Genomic DNA, 23,890 nt, shown 5'->3' with positions numbered 1-23,890 from the left:
AAGGCCGCTGGCTGCTCTTCCAGAGGATCCGGCTGGGCTCGCTTTCCAGCACGCACATGGTAAATAACAGCAGTCTGTAACTCCAGGACCAAGGGAGCCAATGCCATCTTCTGACCTCCAGGGGCACCGGGCATGCATATGGTGCCCAGACATGTGTGGACAGAACACTCGGGCATAGAAGAGAAATAGGTGAAAAGAGTCATCTCGAAATAAAATTCTCTGTGATTCACCAGCAGGAAGGAAGCTGTCGTCCTGTCCTATGCCATGTGCTCACATACAGCGTCTCAGACGGAAAAAAGAAGTCAAGTTGAAAAGGTATAAAAAGGCTGACTTCAGTGAGAACTCACTCACTTAGCGAAGAAAGATACTGACCCAGTCATGAGGGTCAAAGCCAAGCACCTCCCGATGTACCATGATTCCAAATTCTTCTGGTGCTTTGTAGGTGACAGATTAAGTTCCATAAAACAATGGTAAGAAGAGTCAGGGGCCTGGCATGGGGGCCTGACCACTGAGAATGTCTGCTGTGAGCACAGGACATCGGAGCGGGAAGATGTCTGCGGCGTCCGCTACTCATGCCAGCCAGCCAGCCTCTTGATTCAAGGCGGCAGAAAGACATTCCTGTCTCCAAACAGGGTAAAGATTAAAGATCTACTGATCCATGAGACTGATTAAAGATTAATAGAGAGCGATCATGCAGAGAACCTTTCAGGTCATCAATAAACATGCTCTCTCCAAGTCAGTCCTAGGATCCTTTTTGTTGTTCTGTTTTGTTTGTTTGTTTGTTTTCCTGAGACAGTTGTCATTATATAGATCTCACTATGTAGGCCAGGCTGGTCTTGAACAAACAAAAGTCTGCCTGCCCCTGCCTCCCAAGTGCTAGAATTAAAGATGTGCACCGCCGCACTCAGCCCATTTTAGTGGTGTAGTTGTATGTGTAAGGGGATTACGTGCACACATGCACAAACGCCTTCAGAGGCAGAGATTTCAGATCTCCCTCAAGCTGGTGCTACCGGCGACTGTGAGCTGCCTCACAGGTCGCTGAGAACCAGAGTCTGCAAGAACAGTAAGGGCTGTTAATCACTGAGCCATCTCTCTAGCCCTTCATTCCTAGACTTTCTTCAAACACTGAGAGAGAGAGAGAGAGAGAGGGAGAGGGAGAGGGAGAAAGACAAAGAAAGAAGTTTGTAGGCCCCTTATCCATAATCCTGACCCATTGCACTACAAGCGGAAATGGTTGCTAATTGGCCTCTTTGAAAGTCCATGTGGTTTTGTCTGTGGTCCTCGACCCTGACTGCAGTGCTGTCCAAAAGTTAGGTAAGTGTTCTACCACTGAGCTACATCCCTGGCCCTCAAAATTGCTGACACATTCTATTTTATAAACAGCACTGAAATCATTCCCTGTGTTTTTCAGATATGATAAGGTGTAGAGTCCTAGAGAGGAGACAAAGAACACTGCTCAGGTACAGAGGGATGGAGGCAAGCCCAGTCCTGAAGTGCTGCAGAGAGGGCCGCATTTGAGGTGCAAAAGATGGGGTTTCTCTGCAGGGGAGGTAGAGTAAAACCTCATTGCGTGAAAGCAGCAAACATCTTGGTCGTGGGGGGAAATACAGCCTGATTTTGGAAGGGAGTAGAGTGCAGAATCTTGAACCCAGAGGTAGAGGTACAAAAAAAATCTACAGCCCAGGGTCATCAAAGTTTCTGTCAAGCTAAGGTATGGGTCTAGGGTGAAAGTGGCCTGCTCAGGGAATGGGTTGTCTAGATGAATGTGTGCTATTGAAGCAGGCTTTTTTTCCCTACCCAACTTTAAAATTAACTGCAAATATAAAAATCTACACACACACACACACACACACACACACACACACATATATACTTTGATTACATATATGTATGTACATATATTTGGCTGAAGCCTGCCAAAGATGACTAAATCTGCCATAGACATAAATGCTCAGTAAGAGAAGGCAACTGTGGTCCCAAAGTCTTCTCTTCTCTGTCTCATAAATTAGCGTCTAATTTATGTCACCCACACCATCTCTTCATAAAAACTTAGAACAGTTTTATAAAAGTTATATCTAAACTTATAAATTTATATATAAATTTAGTCGCCATAAGTGTGAGAAAAGGAGGCATTAAAGCTGGCCACAGTCTAGCCACTCCTCCCATCTGTGTTTGTACTACCCGGACCAGCAATTAGTAAATACAGCATTTAAAACAATACACAACTGTGGCTGAAGTTTTTTTCCCAGTGATGTTTCCAGGAGGGACTCGCGGTCATTTAAAAAGAAATATGCCGCCCACAGGGCGCCATGAAACGCCAGCATCTGTTAGGAAATAACCATCAGCGATGGAGGGAAGGAGGGGAGCGATGGAGGGAAGGAGGGGAGGGAGGGGCCTGCACACAATTTGTCACGATATGTAAATCAGAGGTAAGAATCAACTTTAAAAGGGCAATAGCGAAGGACAAAGAACACCATTAAACAGCCTGCTCTAAGCTCTTACGAAAAAATGGTGTGGGTGACATAAACTGGAGGCTGCGGGGACCGCAGCTGCGTCCTCCCACCGTGCACACACGCCTACGGTAGATTTGGCCATCTTCAGCAGGCTGCAGGGATTATTATTACCTCGGTGATCCCGAAGAGTAACGCATTACCTAACACTGGGTGACACACACAGTCGCCTGCTTCCTTACCTGAGAAAGGAAAGGGCGAGCCCGCCACACTCCCTCCCGAGTGTGGGCAGATGCTTACACAGACCCAGCGGCCTTTGCCTTCTCTCAGCTCACCACACGGTCCACCCCAGCGGCTCGGCTCTTTGTGCAAGGGAGGAAGACAGCGGCACAGGTAAACGCAATCCTCCTTCCTTCAAACTCTCTGGAAATGCCTTCCCAGACACACCCAGAGTTGCCTCTTAGGGGACACTGAATTCCAACCACCATGGGGGCTAATACTAAGTGACATAAGGGACATGGGACACAAGCTCTGCAGCATTGTGACAGCGACAAAATGATGACTGGGTTTACAACACATTCAACACAGACACACTGGACAAAGAAGCCACATCCTAACGTGCATCCATGAACACACACAACTGTAAATGCAGTTACAGGTAGAGGTACCCACGTCTCCATGTGGGAACTGCTCAGTGAGTCTCTATTGCCTTGGGGGGAGCACACGCTCCAGAAGCAAGCCCCATGACATGATCTCTTTCCTGCACGTTATAGTTCCTTAAGTGTACCTAGTTATCAAGCAGATTCTAATTTTATTTCACAGTATTTTTGTTTAAATATTTACTTATTTTGTTTTAATACTTTTCATTTTGTTATTATATAACACCATTTTTTTAATTTTTTATTAATTTACACTTTATTCATTTTGTATCCCCCATAAGACCCTCCCTCCTCCCCTCCCGATCCCACTCTCCCTCCCCTTTCTGCATGCATGCCACTCCCCAAGTCCACTGATAGGGGAGGTTCTCCTCTCCTTTCTGATCTTAGACTATCAGTTCTCATCAAAAGTGGCTGCATTGTCCTCTACCGTGGCCTGGTAAGGCTGCTCCCCCCTCAGGGGGAGGTGATCAACAAGCAGGCCAATCAGATTATGTCAGAGGCAGTCCCTCTTCCCATTACTATGTAATCCACTTGGACACTGAACTGCCATGGGCTACACCTGTGCAGGGGTTCCAGGTCATCTCCACGAATAGTCCTTGGTTGGAGTATGAGTCTCTGGGAAGTTCTCTGTGTTCAAATTATCTTGTTCTGTTGCTCTCCTTGTGGAGTTCCCGTCCCCTCCAGCTCTTACTATTTCCCACTTCTCACATAAAATTCCATTCACTCTGCCCATCAGTTGGCCATCAGGCTCAGCATCTGCTTTGACAGTCTATACTGCAGAAGCTTTCAGAGGCCCTCTGTGGCAGGTTTCAAGGTTGTTTCCTGTTTTCTTCTGGCTTTCAGAGGCCCTCTGTAGCAGGTTCCGAGGTTGTTTCCTATTTTCTTTTTCTTCTGATGTCCATCCTCTTTGCCTTTCAGGATGGGGATTGAACATTTTAGTTAGGGTCCTCTCTTTTGCTTAGTTTGTTTAGATGTACAGATTTTAGTGGGTTTATTCTATGTTGTATGTTTATATGAGTGAGTATATACCATGCGTGTCTTTTTGCTTCTGGGACAACTCACTCAGGATGATCCTTTCCAGGTCCCACCATTTACCTGTAAATTTCATGATTTCATTATTTTTCATTGCTGAGTAATACTCCATTGTATAGATGTAGCACAGTTTCTGCATCCATTCTTCAGTTGAGGGGCATCTGGGTTGTTTCCAGCTTCTGGCTATTACAAATAAAGCTGCTACAAACATGGTTGAGCAAATGTCCTTTTTGTGTACTTGAGCCTCTTTTGGGTATATGCCTAGGAGTGGTATGGCTGGATCTTGAGGAAGCGCTATTCCTAGTTGTCTGAAAAAGCACCAGATTGATTTCCAGAGTGGTTGTACAAGTTTACATTCCCACCAGCAGTGGAGAAGGGTTCCCCTTTCTCCACAACCTCTCCAGCATGTGTTGTCCCTTGAGTTTTTCATCTTGGCCATTCTGATGGGTGTAAGGTGAAATCTCAGGGTTGTTTTGATTTGCATTTCCTTAATGGCTAATGAGGTTGAGCATTTCTTTAAGTGCTTCTCTGCCATTCGATATTCCTCTACAGAGAATTCTCTCTTTAGCTCTGTTCCCCATTTTTTAAGTGGATTACTTGGTTTGTTGCTTTTCAGCTTGTTTAGTTCTTTATATATATTGGATATGAGTCCTCTGTCAGATAAAGGGTTAGTGAAGATTCTTTCCCAATCTGTAGGCAGTCACTTTGTTTTGATGACAGTGTCCTTTGCTTTACAGAAGCTTTTCAGTTTCATGAGGTCCCATTTATTGATTGTTGCTCTTAGAGCCTGTGCTGTTGGTGTTCTGTTCAGGAAGTTTTCTCCTGTACCAATGAGTTCTAGGGTATTCCCCACTTTTTTTTCTAGCTGATTTAATGTGTCTGGTTTTATGTTGAGGTCTTTGATCCACTTGGACTTCAGTTTTGTGCAGGGTGATAAGTATGGATCTATTTTCATTTTCCTACATGTAGACATCCAGTTGGACCAGCACCATTTGTTGAAGATGCTATCTTTTTTCCATTGTATGGTTTTGGCATCTTTGTCAAAAATCAGGTGTCCGTAAGTGTGTGGGTTTATTTCTGGGTCTTCTGTTCGATTCCATTGATCTACCATTCTGTTTCTATGCCAGTACCATGCAGTTTTTATAACTGTTGCTCTATAGTACAGCTAGAGATCAGGGATGGAGATACCTCCAGAAGATCTTTTATTGTAGAGGATTGTTTTAGCAATTCTCGGTTTCTTGTTATTCCATACCAAGTTGAGAATTTTTCTTTCCAGGTCTGTAAAGAATTGTGTTGGCAATTTGATGGGAATTGCATTAAATCTGTAGATTGCTTTTGGTAAGATGGCCATTTTTACTATGTTAATCCTGCCAAGCCATGAGCATGGGAGATCTTTCCACCTTCTCATATCTTCCTCTAATTCTTTCTTCAGAGACTTGAAATTTTTTTCATACAAGTCTTTGACTTGCTTGGTTAGGGTTACACCAAGGTACTTTATGTCATTTGTGGCTATTGTGAATGGTGTTGTTTCCTAATTTCTTTCTCAGCCCTTTTGTCTTTTGTATACAGGAGTGCTACTGATTTTTTTGAGTTAATTTTGTATCCGGCCACTTTGCTGAAGGTGTTTATCAGCTGTAGGAGTTCCCTAGTAGAGTTTTTGGGGTCACTCATGTATACTATCATATCATCTGCAAATAGTGATAATTTGACTTCTTCCTTTCCCATCTGTATCCCCTTGATCTCCTTCAACTGTCTTATTGCTCTACCAAGGACTTCCAGCACTATGTTGAAGAGATATGGAGACAGTGGGCAGCCTTGTCTTGTCCCTGATTTCAGTGGGATTGCTTTAAGTTTCTCTCCGTTCAGTTTGATGTTGGCTATAGGCTTGCTGTATATCGCCTTTACTATGTTTAGATATGTGCCTTGTATCCCTGATCTCTCCAGTACTTTAAACATGAATGGATGTTGGATTTTGTCAAATGCTTTTTCAGCATCTAGGGAGATTATCATGTGGTTTTTTTCTTTCAGTTTGTTAATATGGTGGATCACATTGATGGATTTCCGTATATTGAACCACCCCTGCATACCTGGGATGAAGCCTACTTGGTCATAGTGGATAATATCTTTGATGTGTTCTTGGTTTCGGTTTGCAAGTATTTTGTTAAGTATTTTTGCATCAATGTTCATAAGGGAGATTGGCCTGAAATTCTCTTTCTTTGTTGAGTCTTTGTGAGGTTTAGGTACCAAGGTGACTATGGCTTCATAGAATGAGTTTGGTAATGTTCCTTCTGTTTCTATTTTGTGGAATAGTTTGAAGAGAATTGGAGTTAGCTCTTCTTTGAAGGTCTGGTAGAATTCTGCGCTGAAGCCATCTGGTCCTGGGCTTTTTTTGGATGGGAGACGTTTGATGACTGCTTCTATTTCTTTGGGGGATATAGGACTATTTAATTGATTTACCTGGTCTTGATTCAGCTTTGGTAAGTCAAATCGATCAAGAAAATTGTCCGTTTCATTTAGATTTTCAAATTTTGTTGAGTATAGACTTTTGAAGTAAGTCCTAATGATTGTTTGAATTTCCTCAGTGTCTGTAGTTATGTCCCCCTTTTCATTTCTGATTTTGTTGATTTGGGTGGTGTCTCTCTGCCTTTTAGTTAGCTTGGCTAAGGGTTTGTCAATCTTGTTGATTTTCTCAAAGAACCAGCTCTTGGTTTCATTGATTCTTTGAATTGCTTTATTTGTTTCTAATTGATTGATTTCAGCCCTGAGTTTGATTATTTCCAGCCATCTACTCCTTTTCGGTATGTCTGCTTCTTCTTTTTCTAGGGTTTTTAAGTGGGCCATTAAGTTGCTTGAATGAGCTGTCTCGAATTTCTTCTTGAAGGCACTTAGTGCTATGAACTTTCCTCTTAGCACTGCTTTCATTGTGTCCCACAAATTTGGGTATGTTGTGTCTTCATTTTCATTGAGTTCTAGAAAGGCTTTAATTTCTTTCTTCCCTGACCCAGCTGTCATTTAGTAACAAGTTGTTTAGTTTCCACGTGTGTGTAGGCTTTTTGCTATTTCTGTTGTTGTTGAAGACCAGCTTTATTCCATGGTGATCAGACAGGATACAAGGGATTATTTCAGTCTTCTTGTATCTGTTGAGGCTTGCTTTGTGACCAACTATATGGTCTATTTTGGAGAAGGTTCCATGAGGTGCTGAGAAGAAGGTAAATTCTTTTGTGTTTGGTGTAAAGTTCTGTAAATGTCTGTGAGGTCCATTTGATTCATGACCTCTGTCAGAGATATTGTTTCTTTGTTTAATTTCTGTTTTGTTGACCTGTCCTTTGTTGAGAGTGGGGTGTTGAAGTCTCCCACTATTAATGTGTGGGGATCTATATGTGGTTTAAATTTTATCAATGTTTCTTTTACAAATGTGGGTGCTCTTGTATTTGGGGCATAGATGTTCAGGATTGTGATGTCTTCCTGGTAGAATTTTCCCTTGATGAGTATGAAGTGTCCTTCCTCATCTCTTTTTATTAATTTTGGTTGAAAGTCTATTTTATCAGATATTAGAATGACTACTCCGGCTTGTTTCTTGGGTCCATTTGCTTGGAAAGTCGTCTTCCAACCTTTTACCCTCAGGTAATGTCTATCTTTGTGCCTTAGGTGTGTTTCTTGTATGCAACAGATTGCTGGGTTTTGTTTACATATCCATTCTGTTAATCTGTGTCTTTTTACTGGAGAGTTGAGTCCATTGATGTTGAGAGAGATTAATGACCAATGGCTGTTAGATCCTTTGATTTTGATGTTGGCTGTGTTCATAAGGTTGTGTGCTTGGTTGCTTTTTGTTTTACTGTAGTAAGGTTAATTATTTCCTGTGTTTTCTTGACAGAAGCTAATTTTCTTGGGTTGTATTTTCCCTTCCAGTGTCTTCTGTAATGCTGGATTTGTGTGTAGGTATTGTTGAAATTTGTTTTTGTCATTGAATATCTTGTTTTCTCCGTCTATGAGGATTGAGAGTTTTGCAGGGTATAGTAGCCTGGGCTGACATCTGTGTTCTCTTAGGGTCTGCATGATATCTGTCCAGGCCCTTCTGGCTTTCATAGTTTCTGTTGAAAAGTCAGGTGTGATTCTAATGGGTTTGCCGTTATATGTTACTTGGCCTTTTTCCCTTGCAGCTTTTAGTATTTTTTCTTTGTTCTGTATACTTACTGTTTTGATTATTATGTGGCACGAGGATTTTCTTTTCTGGTCAAATTGGTTGGGTGTTCTGTAGGCCTCATGTATCCTTATTGGCTTCTCCTTTAACTTGGGGAAATTTTCTTCAATGATTTTGTTGAAAATATTTTCTGGGCCTTGGAGAAGGGAATCTTCTTTTTCCTCTATTCCTATTATTCTTAGGTTTTTGTCTTTTCATATTGTCTTGTATTTCTTGGACGGTCTGTGTCAGGAATTTTTTGGATTTAACATTTTCTTTGACAGATATATCGATTTCTTCCATTGTATCTTCTACACCTGAGATTCTTTCTTCCATTTCTTGTATTCTGTTGGTTATGCTTACCTCTGTAGTTCCTGTTTTCTTCCCTAAATTCTTCCTCTCCATTATTTCCTCCATTTGTGTTTTCTTTTATTTTTCTAGTTCTATCTTCAGGTCTTGAGTTGTTTTGTTTACTTCCTTCACCTGTCTGCATGTATTTTCCTCTTTTTCTTTTAGTTCCTTCAACTCTGTCTCTTTTATTTCTTTCAGTGATTTAATTATTTCTTCTTTGAAGGCCACAAGCTGTTTGGCTGCATCTTCCTGTATTTCTTCACGGATGGCCATAATCTGCTTGTCTTTAACTTCCTCCATTTCTTTACCGATAGCCATGATCTGTTTGGTTTTATCTTCCTCTAATTCTTTATGTATTTTATTTGTTTCCTCTATTATCCTCTTCATCAACATAGATGTAAGGTCATCTTCTTGATTTTCTATTATGCTGCATTGTCCAGGGCTGTTCGCCCCTGGATGGCTGGGTTCTGGAGATGCCATATTACTCTGTCTTTTGTTGGTTGAGCTTTTATGCTGACCTCTACCCATTGGGCTGATTTAGGTATTGGCTGTTAGTTTCTGTGCTTCCTGGAGTCCTGAGGTAGGGAGTATCCCCTTGGCCGGAAGATGATTTTTCTCTGCTTTTTGGTTATAGTCACTGTATGGCCGGTGTTTCTCAGGAGTTGCCATTGCTCACCTCAGGTTTATAGCCCTGAGTAGTAGCTGTGGTCTATGTTAGGCAGGGGGGGATCGCCTCTTACCCATAGAAGTTCTCAAGACAGCTGCCCCACTGCTGGGTTTCCTGTTATAAATTTAGTGTGCTGCTGCTCACTAAATTTCCATGTACAGTCCTCTTGAAGAACCTGCTGATTCCCTAGCTGTGGGGTTTTCTCCCAACAGGGAAACTCAGTCTGTTATCCTGGGGTGCACAGTTCTGTCCGGGAAAGTGAGAGGTGCACTCAGCAAGCCTCTGGGCCAGAGGCTGATTGCTCCTCTCTGGACCTGGAGAATGTGTACCTAGGTTGAGTTGGCGCCTGGGGGCGCTGCTCTGGTCTGGAGGCTGGGTGCCTCACTCTGGACCAGAAGCTGTGTGTCCCTGTCTGGGATGGCAGCTGCAGGCACTGCTCTGGTCCAGACGCTGTGGGTGCAGCCCTCTTGAAGAACCAGGGATTCCCACAGTTTTGACAGTCTAGCTAGGGATAACTGGTTGATCCTTGGCACAGTATCTGAGGGCTGCTGTAATGGCTCTCTGGCTTTTGTAGGTCTGAGGATGCAGCTGTGTGTCCCAGTGCCCCAGGGGAACTCAATAATGGCAGCTGAGCACAGCGCTCCTGCCTGCATTAGAGCCTAGAGTCTGCGTGAGTCCAGGAAGTGTTTTAGTGCTGGGTGTCCTAAGTGTTAAAGCTGATGATCCCCTCCGCTGGGGGTTTCCTCCTGCCAGAGACACCCAGTCTTTGCTTGGGGACCACTGTTCTGTCTGGGGTGGCGAGTAGAACCCACAGGCACAGATGCCCGCTTGTGGCTCTGCCGTTGTGGCTGTTCGGAGCCTTGGCTGCTGCCTAAGCTGGGTAATTTTCCCTAGTCCATTTCGGGGTGGGGGTGTCAGCTGAGTGCTCTGAGATCAGACCAGCCGTTTCCCTCCCTGTGGGTTTGCACCTGCCAGTGAAACGCAGTCTCTGGTGCCTGGTGCCCTGTTGCCCTGGTGCCCACAGTTCCATCTGAGGCGGCCAATCAGGCGCACAGGCAAGGCTCCGTGCAGGTGCCTGGGTCCCGGCTCTGGGTCTGGGCTGGCTCTTGGGGTGCCCGAGGAACCCGAGTCTTTTCCAGGGGATGTCTGGGTAACCAGAGGTCGGTCCCAATCGTTTCCTGCTCCGTGGGGTTATCTCTCGACTGGGAAATCCAGTCTATGGTGTTGTGGGCCCACAGTTCAGTCTGGGACCGTGACCAGATTGCGCTGGCGTGTAGCTCTGGGCTGGCGACCAAGTGCCTGGCGGAACCGGGATCTCTTCCGAGGTTTAGCCGGGTGAGTTAAAGCTGATTGAATCCCCCACCGTGGGGTATCCTCTCACCTGAGAAACACAACCACTTGTGTTTTATGGCCGCGAGTTCTGATTGCTGGTCACTGTGCCAATCCTGCTGTGCTGCTCCTCAGAATGAGAGTCCTCCCGGCGCCGCCATCTTGCCCCGCCCCTCATAACACCATTTTTAAATAAACAAAAATAAATGAGTTACAGCGGAAGGAGGTAGTCCCATACATAATGGCAGAAATCAATTCACAGCACATTAAGTGGAAGACTAAGGTTATAAGTATGTTATGTCATGTGAGTATACAGATCAGATATATATATATAAATTTTTTTTTTTTGAGACAGGGTTTCTCTGTGTAGCCTTGGCTGTTTTGGAACTTGCTCTGCAGACCAGGCTGGCTTCCAACTCACAGATATCCGCCTGCCTTTGCCTCCTGGGATTAAATGTATGTGTCACCACCACCCAGGTAAGATTTTTAAAAGTCAACCAGCATCAGATAGCTGAGTGTGTCATCCCATCAAAGTCTCAGTGAATCACTCATCCACATGCTATGATCATTAACTAAGGAGTTCCAAGCATAGCCCTGCCTCCATTCTACCTGCTAAGGTCCTAGGTCCAATCTCATTGTCTCCCACCGAATCACTCCAGGGATTTCTTCACTATCCTCCACATAGTTGTGTTTGCTTCTTAACTTACAAATTGGATGGCATCCCCCAGAGACAAGATCAACTCATTCTTGTCAAGATTTCGAAGATGCCTTTGTGTATGTTAACCTACACGTGACAGCTGCCTACCCAGTAACCGCTCCCGCAAATCTCCATTACCACCAGAACCCTCATTTTGTTCAAACAGTGGACACAGACTCTTCTCATATGAACCCCAAGGGGTGCTCATGGGTTGACAAATAGCAAGTCATCACTTTTTAAATGAGTGACTAGTATACATTTCTGCTTCCCAAAGATTAGTTTAAAAGTTATCCTAAGACCGAAGTCTGCCTACTAAGAAGCTCTCTCTACCCTTCTTCCTGCTAGGAGCCCAACTGTCGGGGAGCTGCAGCAGTATCTTAGAACTCTGGGGCTACAACCCTAAAGGCCAAGAGCTCACCATGCCAAGGACAGCAGAAGAGAGGAACAACTGCATTACAGATGCTGCAGGGGCAGCCACCTAGACCGGCCTACCTACCGACCCTCCTCAGTGAGCTCTCTAGACATCTTCAGCTGCAGGGGCAGCCACCTAGCCCGGCCTACCTACGGACCCTCCTCAGTGAGCTCTCTAAACATCTTCATTGCCCAAGCCAATTTCAATGCACCTGTGAACTGCTTGCAAATCTCATTAAAATGAAAATTCTGGTTCAACAGATCTGAGGCAGGACTGAGCATCTACGTCAATTACAGACTCCCGCGACACTGCCCAGTACCGGGTTTGAGGGATGGAGATATGAGCCGCTATGAATCAGCATTTCATTACTTGGAGCAGAACTCAGACTGCCTACATCGCATATCCCAAGCTAACCACATGACCTCCACAAACTCCCGCTCCACACAAATGGTCCTCCAGGCTTGGCCTGAGCCCCAGCCTCCCTGCAACGAGCCAGAGGCTTCTGGAGGTACCATCACAACCCAACACATCTGCCTCAGTCACTTTTCCCACCTATCACCTGTATCCCAACTTCCCCAAATGCGTTTTCTACAGTCTTACTCAAGTCATCACTAAATGATTGCAGTGACATGCTTAATGGGGAAAATGTTATTGAAAGGCCTCAAACTTAATTGCAAACTTATCAAATTCCCTAGTCAATGTTCTGTATTATGCTACATAAGTGGCTGTGTTCCATTTCAGTAATACAGAGATTAAACCCCAGGAGCAACATTCTATTACTAGTAACACAGGTGCCTCCCCTGGATGAAGCCTTAATTGCATGTGGCACTCTGAAAGCTTTTCTTTTCTTTTCTCAGCAATGCCTCGGATTAAAATGTAGCAGCCTAAAAGGAAGCTCAAGAGAATAATTCATGGTCACTCCGACTTCAAACACCATCCTGCTCTTTTCTAACATACCTCCGCCTGGTTCTCATTGATCATCTCAGACTTTCCCCTGTCTCATTGGGACACTACAGAATTGAGACTCAGACTTTTAGAAGTTCAGTTCTACATAAAAGGCATCAAATTACAATATCTGAATGCAAAGGCTGCCCACCCTGCGTGGGAAGAGGAGGAGAGTGGATGTGTGGATGTGTGTCAGCTTCGTCTGTCACAGCGCCATGCACATCCTCTAGCGCACCGTCAATCAATGGGCACGTGAGGAGCACACATTGCTCAGTGGGCTGCTCTAGTCCCCTCTGCACACCAGCATCCCACAGTCTGGGCAGAGGAAAAGGCCGCGTCACATGGGTTAACTGAAAAACCAGGACTCAGGTTTTCATTCAAGTGTCTGTGACTTTGCAGAAGGATAGAGGGCCTCTTGAGCCAACAGAACTTGAAGTCGCTGTCTTAGTTTCCTGCCCAGCTGATGGGACAAAATACCTTGATAAAAAACAGCTTTTCCAAAGGGATTTTACTCCAGCTCACAGTCCCAGGTTACAGTCTTAGGGAAGCCAGAGCAACAAGAGCTTCGAGCTGGTCCCACTGCATAGCACCCCCACACAGACACCACCACCAAACAGAGAGCAGGGAACAAAGAAGGCACACATGCCAGAGCTCAACTGGCTCCCTCCTGGCCACTCAGGCCAGGGCCCAGCCTTGTGAACTATGCCAATCACATGGGGGGGGGGACTTCCCACCTCAATTAACATATTAGGAAAATCCCCGTGGGCATGCCCACGGCTAACCTAAACCGTACACTGTACATCTCCTCCCAGGTGACTCTGCGTTGGGTCAAGCTGACAATTAAAGCTGACAGCCACAGCTCCAGTCACCCAGCCCTGTGACGCTCACGATGAGTTTCAGAGAATGGCTTGAGGAGGGACTAACTAAGCAGCCCGGGCCATGGGCCTGAACCTGGAAATCCTGCAGGCTTTGTGACGTCTCCACCTTGCTGCAGGTGCTGGTCGTCCAGTGTTGCTCTTCACTTTCTCCTCTGTCTCCTCCGAAGGCCCTCTGCTCTCATGTGCGCAGATTATAATCCAGGCAAGGCTTACCCATAGTCTGAGGACTCCCAGAAATTCACACATAGATTTGTGTCCTCAGAGGGCTGAGCTTCGTGAAGTACGTGTGTATTTTCAACCGACCTGCATGTCAATATTACAGAGTCAACCAGCAAAATGATTTATTCTTCTGGGCAAATCTCTTCATAGATCCCCGTGTTTTCCCCTCCTAGACAAGCACTACAACCATTCCACACATCCTAAAAGTCTTCTGGAGCCAATAGCCTGACCTCGTTCAAAACCTCATTTTGAAAAATCTTCCTTTCCAGTATCTTTTCTGCGTTTGCTGCTGCATGGACATAAGGTCAACTCCCCAACTTTGCTGAGTGTCACAGCGTCCCCCCTTCTCAAGCCTAGTGCCACAAGGTTCATGCCCCTCCTCTGACCGCAAGACCTACATCTTGCAGGAAGTCTTGAGTGTACCCAGGAGTAAAAGAGCCCCATTCCCATACTGGCCCCCGCCCCTCTGTGGGGACAGTCCCCTTCTTCCCATCTACAGGGGAGTTCTTATCCCAGCAGATTTATTTATAAATGCTGAAGATGTGGGGTCTTAACCAAAATAAGAAGGCGGGAGACTGTGTACAGTATTGGCTGGCCATTTATATTTTGCACAATAAACCATAAACAATAATGGATTCATGTTATTATACAAATACCCAGACTCACAGAGTAAACCCCAAGTCAAAATACATAGTTTTAGCAGATCTTGATGTGTTAATGTTGATTTTTTAAATTGTAGCAATTGTGCCCCTCTGCGATGGGCTGGAGGAGGCTCTGCCAGTGTGGACAAGGGACCTTGGGAAATCTCCCTATCCCTCTATCCTCCCAGTTTCGCCATGAAGTTAAAACCATTCCATTAAAAATTAGGGCTTGGTGCTGGGAAGAAGCATATTCACTAAAGTGTTTGTCTCTCAAACCTGAGGATCTGAGTTCGAGTCTCAGAAACGTCATGTCAAGAAGCACTAGGAGAACCCCTGAGGCTCATTAACCAGTTAACCTACTCTAATCAGTGAGTTCAAGACCAGGGATAGACTGTCTAAAAATCCAGATGGATGAGTCTTGAGTCATGGCACCATGGCTGTCCTTTAGCTTCTACACACAAGTGCACATACCCACATACCAAAAAAAAAAAAAAAAAAGATGAGCACCCAAAGACATAAATACATATACACCCCTCCCCCATAAGATGAAGCCTTAAATTAAAAAAAAATCATCAATCTTAAGTTTCCCTACAAAAGCCTCAGGCACTTTCGCATAAATAAATGAACAGCACTATAAACAGCAGCTCACTGTTTGACAGCGGTTCAGCGTCCGACACCGGGACTTTCTCAGACGCACTCAAGCAATCCTGAAGGGAGGACTGCAGTAGGTTCTGGAGAACCACCACCTGGCCAGGACACTGGGGGCAGAACAGTAGCTCACTGTCATCTCCTCTGCCTGGTGGAACCCCGCATGGGTGGCCCTGTTCTGGTCCCGTGGCTCAGTCCCCTACAAGGAGCGCCAAGGAAAGGAGCTGGAGTCTGGCTTCCGGGAGAGCAGGGCGCCTGAGGCAGGGCTTGTGAACAGCCACTCGGGGAAGAGAGAATAAGATGCGGTGAGCTGGTTAACTCTGGGAGTGACTGGTTCTTCCGGAGGAACCACGGTAAACAGGGGTCGGCAAGCAACCGCCAGTGTGGCCACATGCTACCACCGCTCTCTTTGATAAATAAAGTTGTACTGGAATACACCCAACCCCAGACTTATACACAGTGTACGGCTGTTTTCAAGTGGACGGAGACTGCCAAGGCTTGCTGGGCTGACAGATCTGCTCTCAGGCCCTGAGAGCAAGGGTCTGCCGACCTCAGATGGGGACCATCTAGAAGGAAAGAGGGAAAGCTGGAGCCAGCACTTGTTAAGGGTCGCTCTGGAGCTGCTAGTGCCCAGTGCTGCTGAGCTACCCAGCGGGCATCCGATCCAGTGGCTCTCAGAAAGCCCTGCTGAGCAGAGGGCACCGTGGAGATAAACGATTACTCCCGTACCCTGCCCCCCAAAACAACAGCGGTCAGGTAGTCGGGCTGCAATGCCTGTGGGCCTCAGAAGCCTCCGCTTCCAACAAAGATAATAACACCCCACACAGACACTAGGGTAGGAATTATATCGGAAAATACGCACTGGCTTTGTGGAAAGTGCCTCGCATGGGAGAACAAATATTATTTACTATTTTGCTAACAGCCTTCCTAAACACTAGTAATTAGGAAACACTATCATGGAGACCTATGGTCTCAGTCTGAATTCTTTATTCAAGGGAAAAATATTGCCAAAGAGTCCTCACACATTTTCTTAATTACAACGCAAACCAGATGGTCTGCAAATAGCCTTCTGCTTGACAACATTTGTGCCTGCAATACCTGCCCCTCTAACAAATAGTCATCATTTGTCGAAGCAAAACTGATTGAGAGCTGAGTTTGGTCTATCAGCGTAGTAGTAGCCGGCTGGGCTGCATAGAAAGTTCAAGGCCAGCCTGAGCAGTGAGGAAGATGCAGCTGCAAAAAAGGAGGGAGGCAAGGTGACGCTGTCACTGATAGAAGGTCTTCCTAGCACGTGGAAGGCCCTGCAGTTTCCCGGCGCTGAGGAAAACAAAGCACAAAACTTAAAAACCCACAAAAGCAGAGTTACTGCCATTATTCACAACAGTGGAAAAACAGAAACGACCTAAGGGACCATTAACTGGTGATCAGATAAATCAAATCCATATAATTAACGTCATTCAGCCACAAAAATATAACAAATTCGCATCACATGCCATGACACTGACAAATCTTGAAAACATACGGAAAGAGCCACACTAGGCACAGAGGGCCACATGGAGAGGATTCCCTTCCTAAGAAAAGTCCAGAAGAGGCGAGTCTACACCTAAAGAAGAGTGGCTGACGAGGGTAAGGGGAGCGAGGGAACTTGGAGGTGACAGGGTTTTGCTGGGGAAAGCCAAAATGTTACGAAAATACGTTGTCAGTGCTTTCACAACCCTGGAAATATATAACAACCAAAAGCTACTGAATGAACTCTTAGCTGAGTAAATTTTATTGCCTGCAAAATAACAACTAAATGAGGAAAGTCAAATTCTTTTTCATTTTTTTTGAGACAGGGTTTCTCTGTATAGCCCTGGCTATCCTGACACTTGCTCTGGGTTCAGGCTGGCTTCCTACTCAGGGATTCTCCTGCCTCTGTCTCCTGAGTGTTGGGATTAAAGGCATGTGCCACCACACCTGGCTAGAAGGCCAAATTCATTCTTTCTTTCTTTCTTTCTTTTTTTTTTTTTTTTTTTTTTTTTTGATAGCGGTCCTCTGTGGAACCTGTCCTGGACTCACTTTGTAGACCAGGCTGGCCTCGAACTGACAGAGATCCACCTGGCTCACCTCCCTGAGTGCTGGGATTACAGGCCTGCACCACCATGCCTATCCCGAAAGCCAAATTCTTATTAATAGTTGTCATAAAGCTTCATGGACTTCTTGGGCATCTGCTGCCGCTGCCCCCTGGAGGTTGTTCGGACACACTGCAGCTTGGCAGTCTTGGGCCTGTTCAGCTGGCCAGTCAGATCCGTCATACCTAGAGCTGAGGGCTTGCCAGCCACACCTCTGGCCTTCTGTGTGATGCCGGGCAAGTTACTACACTTCTCTGAGCTTCCACCTCCTCACCCAGAAGGCACAGATAGTCACAACCAGTGCCTTGCTATTAGTGAGAGTACACCTGACGTTTGTTAAACACACAACACTTAGCGGCCTTCTTTTTTGTATCTTCGGACATTTTTACAATGAGCTTACACAGGTAAGGGGTAAAGCTTCATGTGCTTTCACATATGAAAGTGTATCAGTGGGACATCTGTGCATTGTCGTTACCCCTCAACTGTCGTGCAGCCCATCCCCTCTTTCCCCCTCTCTAGGAAACCACTGCTCTGTTCTCATCATTGAAGGGACTTGGCAGGTTCTAGACCTCCACACAAGTGGAATTATGCAGTGCATACCTTCGTGGACAGTGGAGGGAGGGCTTCCCCGCTTCAGCAGAATGATTTTGAGCCGCTCCCCAAACCTGACACACACACACACACACACACACAGAGAGACTACATACACACACACTCACACAGACACAACACTACATATACACACATATAAACACATCATAAACACAAACACAACACACGCATGCACACACACAAATACATGCACTGTGCATCAACGGAATGTTTATTCATGAGCTTCTGAGTGGTTTTCCAGTTCAAGGAAGACCTTGCCCGAACACATATTTTCATTTCTTCTCAGTAAACAGCAAGGCTCTCTGGAAATTTTTGCAAGGCCCAGCGAAGGGCAGGGCCTCTGACTGGCATCAGTGCTGCCTGGACGCCACTGTGACCACCCATTTTCCCAGACACCACTGTCAGGCCAGCTGTTTGACCTCAGCACCCACAGCCAGCTTCCTCTTCCGGCAGCAGACACTCCGAATTCTCTTCCACAGACGCCTACTGACCCTTCAATGTCCCCGCCACAGTCTAGCCTCCCTCTGAATAAAATCATTCATTTCCTGTGCAGACAAGTTAAGGACACTAGTTCAATAGTCATGTGATAAAGCTTCCCAGCGTTTCTTACCTCCAACAACTGTTTGTATGATCAAGACAATGAAGCAAGAAAAAACAATGTAATTTCAGTTAAAAGGGGAGGAAGGGTGGGTTCAGGAGGGGAGGAGGGAGGGGCTTATGGGGGGTACAAAATGAATAAAGTGTAATTAATAATAATAATAAAATAAAAAAATACCAAAGGTCATGGCTTTCATCTATTTCTACATTTTGCCACTGAAACTAGTATATTCTTTAAAATGGCCAGAATCTAAGCAAAATATTGATGGCTGTCATCTCAGTTTATCCATGTTGTAAGATGATAATTGTTTGTGCATTATCAACACTCAAACATCCATGTGCTCAAATGCATCACAGCTGACTGTTATTTTGGCTGTGACCCCAAACTCAAGATTCTCTCAATGAACCTATTTTAAAATTACTAACCCAGAGCAGACCTGGTGGTAAGAGCCAGCCACTCCAGGGACTGGAGCAGCAGGATCCCAGCACAAGCAACTCAGTGAAAACCTGTCTCAAAACAAAAGTTAAGAAAAACTGGGGATATAGCTCAGTAACCATAGAATATTTGCCTAGAATATGCAAAGCCCTGGGTTCAAGCCCTAACATAGCAAAAACAAAATCTATAAAGAGACAATCTATAAAAGACAATCTGTTCTTTGGATTATATCAAAAAGATTTAACATGATCCAGGTATGGTGATATAGGCCTTTAATCTCAGCACTCAGTTCTGTGAGTTTAGGGCCAGCTTGATCTACAGAGTTCCAGGCCAGCTTGGGCTACACAGGTAGACCATGTCTTTAAAAAACTGGAGGAGGAGGAGAAAGAGGAGGGAGAAAAGGAAGAGGAAGAGAAAGAAGAAAAGGAAAGAAAAGACTTAAAAAAAAAAAAAGACCTAAGTCTCCAAGCTGGGCCATGGTGGTGCATACCTTTAATCCCAGCACAAGAGAGGCAGATACAGGGGGATCTCTGTGAGTTCAAGGCCAGCCTGGTCTTCAAAGCTAGCTCCAGGAGAGCCAGGGCTACACAGAAAAACCATGTCTCAAAAAAAGTCTCTCATTTCACAAGTATATAAAATGGAAGCGCTGCTGCCCTTTTAGATATGTGTAGAACATTGATTTCAGCCATCATGGCTTCATACAGGATGCCTACGTGTTCTACCTAACCGTATAGTACCTGCTTACCTTAGTGTAGAAATTCTGCAAGTAGGTTATTTAGTAAAGAAAAACACATGGTACCATTCAAACACTCATGAATAGCATCTTCCACAGGCAGAAATCCAAGCAAGAAGTAACTGCAAACGAGGCTAGCTGGAGTCCTTGGGGTCTTGGAAGATCACACTGGGCACAGACAGAGCCGAGGTCCTACTTCTGGAACCGATTAAGCTACTAATGTGGGTCAGCCACCTGATCCCCAGGAGTGCGGTTCTCCAACCTCGTTTAAGTACATCATTCATTCTGAGCTCAGCCTCCACGGCACCAAGCATCACCCACCAGCACAGCAAAGAAAATGAGCAGGTGGCCACCAGGAACCAACAGGCGATGGTGGTTTAGTTCTGGAACTTTGTTTAAGCAGACAATACCCAGAAAAATACTTTAAAAAGCCTCCTCGTGATTTTTGTGTGTGGGATTTCTGTGGGGGATGCTGTCCTCTTGGTCTCTAAAATCTGACAAGGGTAAGGCACAGTGGATGCTTTCCTTCCAACAGCACTCATCTTGGCTTACCCAGAAACTGATAGACAAGGTCACATCCTTGATTAGCCTGAGGTGTGCAACACCCAGGGCCTCTTAAAATAACACACACACACACACAACACCAGCATTGGGAACCAGTGTACTCCCTGCTCACGGGGCAGGCTGTCACTTCCTGTCAATCACCAACCATCACCACCGACAGACAGACAAATCTTGAGACTATAAACAGCCATGTTATTCCCAAGCAGAAGGACCTGAACACACACTTCAGATACAATGAATGAGCATCCCATAGCAGCTGGGAGCTCTAGCCTTGTATGATTCCAGAAACAATTCTTATCCAAGGCTTGAAGAGATGCAGAGGGACTCTTATCAATATATCATAACGTTCTCTTTAGAACGGAGTAGGATCAGGAAGTAGGGAGTTTCGGACTTACATTTCCTACTGTGCGCCCTTCTGAGTTGACTGGATTCTTTATACTAGGTGTTTCCTGCACTTCAAGTTCGTGAGGCCAGTCAGCACTCAACGGCTGTCTTGTTAGAAAGAAGTCCTAAACCAAGAGGACTCACGCCCCATCTACTGAGGAGCACCAGGATTTGCTTTCTCCAGCTCTGCAGCCACAGACGGACAGACACTTGACCTCAGCTCACCCAATCAGGCATTTCTGTCTGAGCCTGCTCTCCATGGGGTCAAGTCACAGGGTTAGTGAGAGCAGTGGCACCTCAGCTAATGCCCAGCAGGGCCGGGGGCAGCAGTGTCTGATGGCAGAGCCAGGCTGGTGCCCTTGCCAGGGTATCCAAGTGCTGTAGCCATGGCTTCCTCCCACCTGACAGCCCTCATCGCTGCGACCGGCCAGGCTGAGTTTGCACATGCCATGGCGACTCTAATCATGAACAACCCTAATATTCTCCTGAATGATTTTCCTTTTTCCCCGTGTCGGTCAGTGTTGGTTCTTCGAGCCAACGAATTTTATATACAATGTTGTTCATTCATTTATTCATTCACTCACTCATTCAAGGAAGTTACGTGTTAACTGTTATGTGTTGAGGACTGTTCTAGGCATGTGGGTCTATCAGGGAGCAAGACAGAAATCCCTCCCTGGACGGTTATAGTCTATTGACATCCACAATTTTCCTTGCAAATTTATGCGAGAGGCTTTCAGGGGAAGTGACATTTAGGCTTAGATATGACAAGTAAGTTAAATGTAGCCAGCTGAGGAAGAAACGGAGCCTTCCAGGCCAAAGTAGCAGGGGAACCTGGGATGCTAGAACTAAGAGAGAACACGGAATGTTACAGACTCTCTTGACAGAGGATGGCGTAAGTCTAGAATGTGGGGACATGACCTGTAAGCACCTGGGGGAGGTGGGATGGCAGACAGAAGGCTGTGAATGCAGAGGAACTCTCGCTAAGCCTCGATGGGTTGGTGCTCTGAAGGACAAAGATCCATGCAGGAGCGAAAGCAGGACGGCAGCAGAAGGGCGTGTCATCAGCAGAAGGTCACGCCTGGGCCTGGCTGGCTGAAACTGGGCCAGGAAAGGCTGGAAATGCAGAAACTGTTCAGGGACTTGCCCAAATGATCCAGATAAGAAATACATTGTGTGTGTGTGGGGGGGGGGGAGATGGCTCAGAGGTTAAGAGCTGTTCTTCCAGAGGACCCAGGTTCAATTCCCAGTACCCACATGGCAGTTTACAACTGTCTGTAACTCCAGTTCCGGCGGCGCTAACACCCTCACACAGCATATACACAGGCAAAACACCAATGGACGTAAAATTAAAAATAAATAAAAAGATAAAAGTAAATAAAAACAAATATAAATAAAATAAAATAAATAATACATTAAAAAAAAGAAATACAGTGTGGGATCAGAGTGAGTAGGAGAATCAGCAGGAAACCTTAGTTAGTGTTCAAGGGACACACGTCAGATACAAGCAAGGGACTTTCTGATTGATGGCTGATGTGATGAGGGAAAGCATGATGTCCAGCGATAACTCCCAGGTGTCTGCTGTTGTTACCCTGTAGGCCATGGGCCATCAGCAAAACGGACGGAGATAAACAGGCAGAAAGGGTTTGGCCATATTTCCTCTAAAGTAAGCAGTGAGGAGAGTGACCACGAGCTGGGAATGGAACTGGCTCTCAGCATAGACTCCGGATGTAAGTGCATGGGAACAGTTACCAAAGTCACAGGAGTCGTGAGATCACCCTGGGGTGAGAACACTCGTGTGGAGGGCCGTGCTGTTATCACAAGCACTCATCGTCCTTCTCAACAACTGTGGATGCCAGGCGTAGCCACTGATGAAAAGCGAGTGGAAGTGACGGTTTTCCCTCCCTTCCGTGCAGAGACTCTGGGGCAGCTCAAGCTTTCCCAGCCCTTTTCCGCACCAGCAGAGGCCACAGCAGAGTGTCAGAGAAAGGCAGCCGGGAGCGAGGCCTGGGCACAGTCAGCTCGCAGCCCACAGGCACCTGGAGTGGGCGCTGAAGGCTCCTTGTACTAAGCTGCTAAGCAGGTGAGTTTTGGGTTCATTGGCTTCTGCAGCACAGCTGAGCTGCTGCAATACGGGAGGAGTGGGAGAAGCATGCCTGTGACAGGACCCTGAGGAGAAGTAGCACGGTGCCCCTCTTCCCTGAGCTCCTCCCCACAGAAACGGCTGCAAATTATCCTGGCTCACACTCCCCTCTGCTGGCTAGTTCAGGTCCCATCCTACAGAGAGGAACCCCTTCTTCTGCTCCCTCATCTCCTTCTTGATCAGTTATCAGGCAAGGAAAACATTCCTCTCCCCCCAAATCCTCTGTCTTTGCCCTGCTGTGGCCTTTGACTTACTCTCTCCCTCTCTAGTTTCCAGTCTGGCTCTTGGACACAGTTCTGGCTAACCTTGTTCTCAGTCCTGAGCCATCCCTGTGACAGGCAGCCTGGACTCCACTCACCCGGCCTCTGAACATCCCCCACTGCTGCCCACACCCGCCCTGACTCATCCTGTGCATCTGGCCGTGGTCCTGGACAGACAGCTGCCGAGCCAGCTGACATTTCTAGATTCTGGCAGTCTGTGGTCAGTCTCATCGGACTGACCACAGTGGAGCCTGGCAGGCCCAGTACCCACAGCCACAACACACAGCTCGCCTACAGCCAATACTGCTGGTCCTATGCTTCCTCCCACTGGAGCTGGTAAGCCTCCACTCACCGAAAACAACTGGCATACATTACTCTCTTCATATATGAAGAACACAGGCAGTACAGGGGCCCTTGCTGGCCTTCAGTAGGCTCTGTGTGCCCGCCTGCCAGGTTCCTGGGACACTTTTGGCCGTCCAGCACAGATCAAGGCTGGTCATGCTGCTCTGTTTAAATCTGTCTTTTTCTTTTCCAAAATCAACAAGCCTTGCAGAAATTAAAAGTTAAGTAATACATCTTTCTTTAAAGACTTAGAGAGACGGCTTGGCAGTTAAGAGTGCAGGCTGCTCTTCTGGAGGACAGGAGTTCAGTTCCCAGCACCTACGTTGGCTTGGGGACTCACAACTGCTTGTAACTCTAGCTGGGAGCAGTGAGGTGGGGCAGGGAGCAGATGCCCTTTTCTGGCCTCTGAAAGAACAAGCACACAAATAAATAGATAAATAGTAAAAAGTGAAAAAAAAAAAAAAACGCTCAAAAGACTATGGCATGTCCCTTGGCTTAGGCCCAGTCCTCAAATAGAGGACAGCCAAGCCTCACAGGCAGGTCACCCAGTGAGGCCTGGAAACCAGCCTCCCACAAGGCTGTGATCTCTGCCACAGTCATGGT

At 46.0% G+C, this 23,890-nt stretch overlaps 1 protein-coding gene across 4 annotated transcripts in view; it reads right to left on the bottom strand.

Annotated features, from left to right (window-relative positions):
* Tbc1d1 (TBC1 domain family member 1) overlaps window positions 1-23,890 on the bottom strand; it is a 181,902-nt gene that overhangs the window by 135,284 nt on the left and 22,728 nt on the right. The window contains exon 1 of one of the 4 annotated variants that reach the window (XM_055624213.1): window positions 13,814-13,830. The exons of the other annotated variants lie outside the window; for them this stretch is intronic. The gene's annotated coding sequence lies outside the window, so the exon portion shown is untranslated. Of the gene's footprint in view, window positions 1-13,813; window positions 13,831-23,890 lie in introns of those variants that run through there. 4 annotated transcript variants of the gene reach the window in all.

Source organism: Psammomys obesus, unplaced genomic scaffold, assembly GCF_907164565.1.
Source record: "Psammomys obesus unplaced genomic scaffold, mPsaObe1.curated_primary_1811, whole genome shotgun sequence".
In the NCBI taxonomy this organism is placed as follows: domain Eukaryota; kingdom Metazoa; phylum Chordata; class Mammalia; order Rodentia; family Muridae; genus Psammomys; species Psammomys obesus.
This window is presented reverse-complemented; position numbering and strand designations above follow the sequence as displayed.